Raw genomic sequence first — 9,316 nt, forward strand, 5'->3', positions numbered from 1 at the left:
GGATTATTATTAGCATCACAGATTTATGCCACAGTTTTAAATTCTCCGCTTTAGTAGATATAGAGAAAGATAGAGAAAATGCAGTCTGCCTTTTAGCCCTTGTTGCCAGAGGACTCAAAGGATTACAGTGAATAAACGTTCTTTTGTGTTTGTCAGAGGAAGATGTGCATCACATGCATGAAAAAACACATAAATGCTGTAAACAATAGAACTGTGTAGCCTCTGTGCTGCATTCACAGCAACATGTGAATATGCTGAAGTGTGAGAGCATTTAGCAGCAAGACTCAAGAATGAGTTTTGAATAGAGAAATGATCTGTCTGCTTGTTTAGGTGTAATAAATGCAATAGAAATGAGTAAACAATAACAAATGAGACATTTCTGTGTGATGTAACCTTGAAGATATCAGGTTCTTTTCACGTCTAGACTGACAATACATTTTCAAGTTTACATGAGTATAAGTTTGTCATATTAACAAAAGTGTACCCATATGTCACTGATGTCATTAAGCTGATTTTCTGCTGCTGTGTTGTCTGGGTCTCAGCTGAACCACTCGCGGATAGTTAATCCACTAGAGTTTTAATCCACGCCAGTTCGGCTTTTGCAGTGTGTTTGGGTCACTGAGGATAAGTCATTCTCTCAGGTCACAGGTAATGCAGTGTCCTTCTGGCACTAACATAGTTTCCAACTCCAGCTGATAGACATGTGTGACAGGGATGGATCTACAGTAATGCTATCTCATCAACAGAAATCAGTTTTCTGAACCATTTTTGCAAAACAATTTAACCAAGTGTTGTCAAATACATTTCTAGTTGTACAATATGAAGTCATACCCACTTACATTTATGTTTGCCAACCAGAAACTGTGCAAATACCAACAAACTTAACAAGTTCTCTTTTTTTTTTTTTTGCAGCCAAGGTGCACATCTGAGCCAAATGTCACATTATGTCTTAGTTTGAGTTTAGTTTGAGTTGAAAGCTGAAAACGCAAACTTTTGAAAATGGGTTTCAAAGTGCAAGTTTTTGAAAACGATCTCCGTGTAAACAACAAAAACGCGAAATAATGCACATGCGTATCACGTGTTCAGTCTATAGTGTTTCATCGCCATCTACTGGTCTGGCAGCAGAATACAGCGTTTTTAGTCGTTTTCGCGGATCCGTGTGAATGGGGATCGTTTTCACAATGGTTGCGTTTGTATGCAGAAAACTCCCAGGAAAAACTTCTCCGTTTTCAGCATATTGTTGTCGTGTAAACGAACCCTTAGTTTCCACGGCTTTCATAGATAAATTTGATCCACCTTTCCTCCATTTGTTAATATAAAGCTTGTTCCCTTTCGTAAAGGGAACTCCCGCTGCATCGATACTCGATACTTTGGGGAATGCCTTTGGCATGAAGCGTCTGAAGTCAACTATGGAACCATTCCAATCTTGATTGGTGCAACGTCACCCGTGACGTCGCATGTGACGGTGATCCGGAAGCTACAAAAGGGTCACAGGAACCAGAAAATGTTAGCTTCTGGTCTTCAGCAAGCGCTCTATGTCATCTTGTCTGTTCTATTTGGTGTTGTTTGTCCCGTGAAAAGAGTATTATTTATGGCGAATAAAGAGAAGCTATTCAGGCAGTGTGCGTCCCCTTGCCCACGTTATTTAAGCGAGGGTGACACACACTCGCTTTGTGTAGTTTGTCTGGGAGTGGAGCATGCACGGGCGGGGCTCGAGGGCGCTGTCTGTGCAAACTGTTTTCAATGAAAAAGCTCCGCTCCCGTTAGAGCTTGTTCGATCAATTAGATCAGGCTCGCGTTTCCAGTGCATTAGGTCCCGCGGCTGTTGAGGCAGCGCGCCGCTTGTATGCATGGGATTCGCACGTGGGGCTGGCATATAATACTGAGACGGTTGTGACCCTTTCTCAGCGTTTATCAACCAGCCCCACTTGTCTTGCGCACGGTTCGGAAGCCCGCGCTGCGGCTTCTTCCGACCGTGTTAAAGACACAGCGTTTGATTTATTTGGCTCCGAGGAGTTAGATATTATCTATCAACACTGAATCACGTGGATATGGGGATTCGCCACCCCATATTCCCGTTAGTGAGGAGTTGCTGGAGGTTGTAATCAGGGCAGTGGTTAAATTATATGTTAAATGGCCATATAATAAGCAGGAAGCGACTAAGAAAAATAAAATGAATGAGCGCTTCCTGCAGACCCAGTCACAATCTTCTTCCGGTGCATGCCCACACATGATGGGGTTATTACAGGCATACCTGGCTGACCTCCTCAAGCAGGTGGATGATAACTGGGAGGTCTCACTCAATGGATATTACTGAATTTCGTAGAGTAGCTGACTTATCTCTCCGTATTATTAAAGAGACGGCCCGTGCTATTGGCCATTCTATGGCAGCACTAGTCGTCTCAGAGAGACATTTATGGCTTAATCGCTTGTGGATCGGGGAGAAAGACAGGGCTTTCCTTCTCGATGCTCCCCTTTCACCTTCTGGCCTCTTTGGCGACGCGGCAAGAACCGTTGTCGAGAGGCTTCAGGAGGCAGAGCGACAATCAGCTATCCCCAGTTGTCAGTCCAGGTCTCATGGGGTTGCTGCCAGGGGGCAGCCTCATGGGACAGCCGCCAGCTCCTCATTTTTTGAGAAGGTTTCCTCTCGTGCCCCCCCTTATAAGGCTTGGGGCCAGAAGAAACATTCTCGCACGAAGCCCTCCATACCGAAGACAGGTCTGAGGACTGTCTCTCGGGTTAAGATGGCTTCAACTAAGAGGTCTTGTCATAACCCGCAGACCCTTATGGGCGTTCCCCCAGGAGAGCGAGTACAGGAGTCTCGCCCCCTTATGCAGCCATTAGGAAATCGATGTTCGCTTCCCGCCGCCGATGGCGCTTCGGGACACATCGGCTTCCAGCGAACACAAATTGCAGTATCTGCCCGAAGACGTTGCGGCCCTGTCGAGTTCGCCGCCTCTCAGGAGGTCTGTAGAGAGCATATTTCGGTTAGTTCCTGCCAGTTAGCTGCTTCAGGTCACCGAAGCCATTTGGAAATTTATAGCCGAGGCCAGTCTCGAGGGACTGGTCCCCATGATGGCATATTTAGACACCCCGAGGGGTCTTCAAAATATAGCCTAGGGGGTCCTGCTTACAGTGGAGCTAATATACAAATATTATCTACTAAGGGTGGTTCACATGTCGGCCAGCCCCGAGCAGGGTCGGTTTTTGGAACAGGAAGTCTAGTCCCTCTTAACACAGGAAACCTCAAAGTGGGCTTTTCCTTGGTTACGGGAGCCCGGGTTCTACAGCTGGCACTTCATAGTTCCTATGAGGGGGGGAGTTAGGCCTTATTTTGGATCTCATGGTACTGGATCAACCTCCGAGGGGGTTCAGATTCAAGTTACCGACTGTCAGTCAGACCAGCTCCGAGGACTGGTCTGTCTTGATAGATCCACAAGCTCCTTAACTCCTCTTTCCCTTCTAACCCCATCACAGGAAGTTTCCGAGATCGGCTTTTGGGGGGAAAAGCACATCAGTTCTGGACTCTTCCAGTCGGCCTAGCCTTATCCCCTCGCACCTTCACTAAATGTATGGACACGGCCCTTGCTCCATTGAGACTTCAGGGGGTCCGCATCTTATAGAGGACTGGCTCATTTTGGCTCAGTCGAAAAGAACTAGCAATTCAACATCGAGATGTTGTTTTGCGTCATCTGAGGTGCGTGGGGTTGAGACTCAATGTGAAGAAAAGTTCCTTAACTCCTCTTCAGAGGATTACGTTCCTGGGAGTAGAGTGGGACTCAGTCACGATGCGGGCACAATTGTCTCCTGCTCGTATAAATACTATCTTAAACACAATGAAGAGTATTAGGTTTGGCCAGGCTATCACTGTCAAACACTTTCAAAGAGCTTTGGGTCTTATCAAATCAAATCAAGTATATTTGTATAGCGCTTTTCACAATACAGATTGTATCAAAGCAGCTTCACAGTATTAAAATAAAATAATACAACAAAGTTTGTTTCTAGTGGAATTTATTGATTGATAGCATAAAATTAAATATCCCCAAAATATCCCCAACTGAGCAAGCCAAAGGCAACAGTGGCAAGGAACCGAAAAAACTCCATCAAGCGGCCTAATGGTGTCCTAAAACTCCATCAGGTGACCTAATGGAGAAAAAAAAAACCTTGGGAGAACCCAGGCTCAGTCGGGGGCCAGTTCTCCTCTGGCATTTATGAACTAGAGGCCGGATTGTAGTTTGAAACTGTGAGATTAACAATATTATATGAATGCCTGGCTGAAAAGATGCGTCTTTAATCTAGTTTTAAACTGGGAGAGCGAGTCTGAGCAACGAACAGTATCAGGAAGGCTATTCCAGAGTTTTGGAGCCAAATGTGAAAATGCTCTCCCTCCTTTGGTTGATCTGGATATCCTAGGTATGACCAAAAGCCTTGAATTTATTGATCTTAAAGAGCGCGATGGATTATAGGGTGATAGAAGATCCGTTAAATAGACTGGAGCTAAGCCGTTTAGGGCTTTATAAGTCAGTAACAATACCTTGTAATTAATACGGAACTTTATAGGTAACCAATGTAGTGATGATAAAATCGGTGTTATATGATCATATTTTCTTGATCTAGTAAGAACTCTAGCGGCTGCATTTTGGACTAACTGTAGCTTGTTTATTGAGGATGCAGGACAACCAGCTAATAAAGCATTACAGTAATCTAGTCTCGAGGTCATGAATGCATGAACTAACTTTTCTGCATCAGAAACTGATAGCATATTACGTAGCTTAGCAATGTTTCTAAGGTGGAAAAAGGCTGTTTTTGTAACATACGAAATATGATTTTCAAAAGACAGGTTACAATCGAGTATAACACCCAGGTCTTTTACTGTAGAGGATAAAGTAACAGGACATCCTACGATGTCAAAGTTGTATTGTGAGAGGTTCTGTGGGCGGTTTTTTGAACCGATAAGTATTACCTCTGTCTTGTCTGGATTTAATAATAGAAAATTACGCGTCATCCAATCTTTTATATCTTTAACACACTCTGTCAATTTGGATAATTTAGCGTTTTCATCTGGCCGTGATGAAATATATATTTGAGTGTCATCAGCATAACAATGGAAACTAATTCCATGTTTCCTTATAATATTTCCAAGTGGCAGCATATATATTGAGAATAATAGAGGGCCCAACACAGATCCCTGCGGCACTCCATAGTTTACTGGAATTATGATCGATTTTTCTCCATTTAAATAAACAAAATGGTAGCGGTCTGATAAGTATGATCTAAACCAGCTTAATGCTTGTCCTTGAACACCAGTATAATTTTGTAGTCGATCTAAGAGTATTGTATGATCTATAGTATCGAACGCAGCACTTAGATCAAGTAAAACTAGTATTGAGATGCAGCCTTGGTCAGAAGCTAAAAGTAAATCATTTGTGATTTTAACGAGCGCAGTTTCAGTGCTATGATGCGGCCTGAATCCTGACTGAAACTTTTCATAGATATCATTTTCTTGCAAGAAAGAGCCCAGTTGAGCGGACACAACTTTTTCTAGTATTTTAGACATAAAAGGTAGATTTGAAATGGGTCTATAATTTGCTAGATTATGCGGGTCTAATTGTGGTTTCTTAATGAGAGGTTTTATCACTGCCAGTTTAAATGTTCTTGGAACATGACCTAAAGATAAAGACGAGTTAATAATATTGAGGAGAGGCTCTTCTACTACAGGTAACACTTCTTTCAGTAGTTTAGTTGGTATAGGATCTAATAAACATGTTGTTGTTTTAGATGAAGTGATAAGTTTATTTAACTCTTTTTGTTCTATAGTTGTAAAGCACTGTAATTGTTCTTGCGGGGGGAAAATTGAGGCTGAATTATAAGGTGCGATTGAGGATTGAACGTTTACAATTGTGGTTCTGATGTTTTCTATTTTCTCAGTGAAGAAGTTCATGAAATCATTACTACTAAACTGTAACGGGATATTTTGTTCGGGTGACGTCTGTTTATTTGTTAGTCTAGCCACGGTGTTAAATAAAAACCTAGGATTGTTTTGGTTGTTTTCTATTAGTTTGCGGAGATGCTCAGCCCTGGCCGCTTTTAGGGCCTTTTTATAACGTGACATACTGTCTTTCCACGCGATTCTAAAGACCTCTAAATTAGTTTGTTTCCATTTACGCTCTAAATTACGGGTTTCTCTCTTTAGAACATGCGTAGTATTATTGTACCATGGTGCTTTAATTTTCTCTGTGACCTTTTTTAATCTAACAGGTGCAACAACATCCAATGTTCTAGAGAGAATGGTGCTCATAGTGCTAGTTAGTTCTTCTAGTTCATCTGTTTGTTTGGGTTCAGGCAGCAGCTGAGACAGATCAGACAAGCAACTCGAGAAATTATCTATGGTGGATGGAAGGATTGTTCTGCCTGGTCGAAAACGCGGCGCCGCATGACATATTACAGCAGTACGTAATATGCAAGTTACCAAGTAATGGTCAGTGACATCATCACTTTGTGGAATGATATCTATATCGGTTGGATCGGTTCCATATGATATAATTAAATCGAGTGTGTGATTAAGACGATGAGTTGGTCCGGTGACGTTTTGTTTGACCCCAAAGGAATTTAATAAATCTATAAACGCAGCCCCTAACGCATCATTTGGATTATCTACGTGTATGTTAAAATCTCCAACAATTAATGCTTTATCTACATTGACCAATAGATCTGAGAGAAAATCTGCAAACTCTTTTAGGAAATCAGCGTAAGGCCCAGGCGGTCTATATACGGTAGCCAAGGCTAGAGATAATATGGATTTTTTTCTAACATCTAAGAGCGTAACATTTAGTACAAGTATTTCAAACGAAATAAACTTATAACCCGTTTTCTGAGTAACATTGAGAATATCTCTATAGACCGCTGCAACACCGCCGCCACGACCAAACAGACGGGGTTCGTGCTTATAGGAGTATCCTGATGGAGTAGACTCATTTAGACCGAAATAATCATTAGGTTTAAGCCAAGTTTCAGTAAGGCAAAGGACATCGAAGCTATTATCCGTGACTATTTCATTTACAATAACTGCCTTAGGTGTGAGTGATCTAATGTTTAGAAGACCTAGCTTTAGAAATTGTTTTTGTTTACTAATAGCAACATTTTCTGGTTTAATAACAATTAGATTTTTTCTAGATCCTGCAGTAGATTTATTATTTGATCTCACTAAACGAGGAATAGACACAGTTTCTATGCAATGTTCTACACTATTTATATCAGTTAATTTGGTGCAGCAGAGACTATGATTTGAACTTTTGGTTACTAGTCAAAAGGTATTTAACATTTTGGAGATGTTATCTGACAGAAGATCCGATCCGAATCTGCTTGGGTGTAAGCCATCGGCACGGTAAAGCCTAGGACGCTCCCAAAACAGATTCCAATTATTTACAAAGAGCAGTTTCTGCTCATTGCACCATGACATTAACCATTCATTTAGCGCGAATAATCTACTAAACTTTTCATGACCTAGTCGGTACGTGGGAAGCGGTCCTGACACAATGATCGTTATATCAGGCGATGTGCTGCGTACCGTATCGATCAGATTCCTGAAGTCTTTCTTCAGAACCTCTGTCTGTCGCAGCCTGATGTCGGCCCCTCCCGCGTGCAGGACCACAGTTCCGACGCGCTCGTTCAGAATCTCGGGAACGTGAGCAGCGATTTCAGAAACACGAGCACCAGGAAAGCAGTGACTATGCACCTTACTTTTATTTAACGTAGCTTGTACGTGTCGAACGATGGAATCACCGATGATCACAGCATCGCGTTCTGTTTCGCGAAGAGGGGAGAAGCGGTTTTGTGTGGATATCTCGAAAACCGGGAGGGTCGGAGAGAGTTTTCTTGGTCTAGACCTGACTCGCGTCTTCCGCTGCGGAAATATCCAGGCTTCGTGGTGGCATGTTGGAGCCGGCGTAAACGAGACCATGGCTGATCGCGGCCTCGACGCTCGTGACCGATGCTGAGTAACGCACGGAGTAGACGAGGTCGGAGTCAGCGGGTTAGTAACGTTGATCACTGATTTGTGTGCATCGGCGCGTGATGTTTCAAGAGCTAACCGCCGGTCTATCAGCTCGGCTTTTCTCACTAAAAGGTCGTGGATCTGTTTCTCAACAGCTTCCAGCTCAGACTGCAACGCGTGTAGCTCAAATGTGTCCTCACCTGCACCAAAAGGTAGACTACTTACATCTGATATATTCGCCATTTTAACAGATGGACAGTAAGTTAAGTTAGCAACGACGCTACCAGTGATGCTATCAATATTAATACTAATTTATGACTGAAGTCTTGGATATAATCCGTCTTTTTAGTGGTACAGGTGTAGAGTAGACGCACGATAGGCGAAAAAAATGTTTGTTTGTAAGTGAGTGTGGAGAAGACGCGTTCAGCCGTGATCCACAGGAGTAACCTATAAGAGTATCCGACGTTGGATCACTACGACGTCTTATGGCTGCAGCTTCCACGGTAGTACCCTTTGGTCTGCTCCATATGAGGGCCTTGCAGTGGTGGCTCAGGAACAAGGGATTTTCTCCTCTAGGAAAACCCTTTTCGTACGATCAGAGTTACGCGCAGATGCCTTCGTTCTCTTGTCGTATGGAAGAAACCATGGTTCCTGTCTCAGTGCCCGGTTTTGGGAGCACCATGTGAGAGAAAAACTCTGACCACGGATGAGTCCGTCACGGGCTGGGGTGCGGTTATGGAGGGCCGTTACACCCGAGGTACTTGGAAAGACCATCATCTCACATTGCATATTAATCGCTTGGAGATGTTGGCCGTATTTTTTGCCCTGAGGCACTTCCTTGTAGACCTCAGAGGCCATCATGTTCTGGTTAGGACAGACAATATGTCGGTGGTCTCTTATATCAACCGCCAAGGAGGTTTGAGATCTCGCCCTCTTTGTAGACTGGCGCATCAAATTCTTCTTTGGTCCCAGGACAAATTTCTCTCTGTCAGATCTATTTATATTCCTGGGGTTGAAAATATGGGAGCAGACATCCTGTCGAGGCAGGGGCTGAGGCCCGGGGAATGGCGGCTCCACCCTGAAGTGGTTGAGCTTATATGGAGAGAGTTTGGCCGGGCGGAGGTTGACCTGTTCGCTTCTCATGAGAACTCTCATTGCCCGCTCTGGTACTCTCTCTCACATCCAGCTCCTTTGGGCTTGGATGTCATGGTACAGATGTGGCTGAGGTCACATCTGTACGCTTTTCCCCCGATTGCTCTGCTCCCGGGGGTTCTAGAAAGGGTCAGGAGGTACGGAGTGAGACTACTCCTTGTAGCTCCGTAC

The sequence above is a fragment of the Abramis brama genome, assembly GCF_963993115.1.
Source record: "Abramis brama genome assembly, chromosome: 7".
Classification (NCBI taxonomy): Eukaryota; Metazoa; Chordata; class Actinopteri; order Cypriniformes; family Leuciscidae; genus Abramis; species Abramis brama.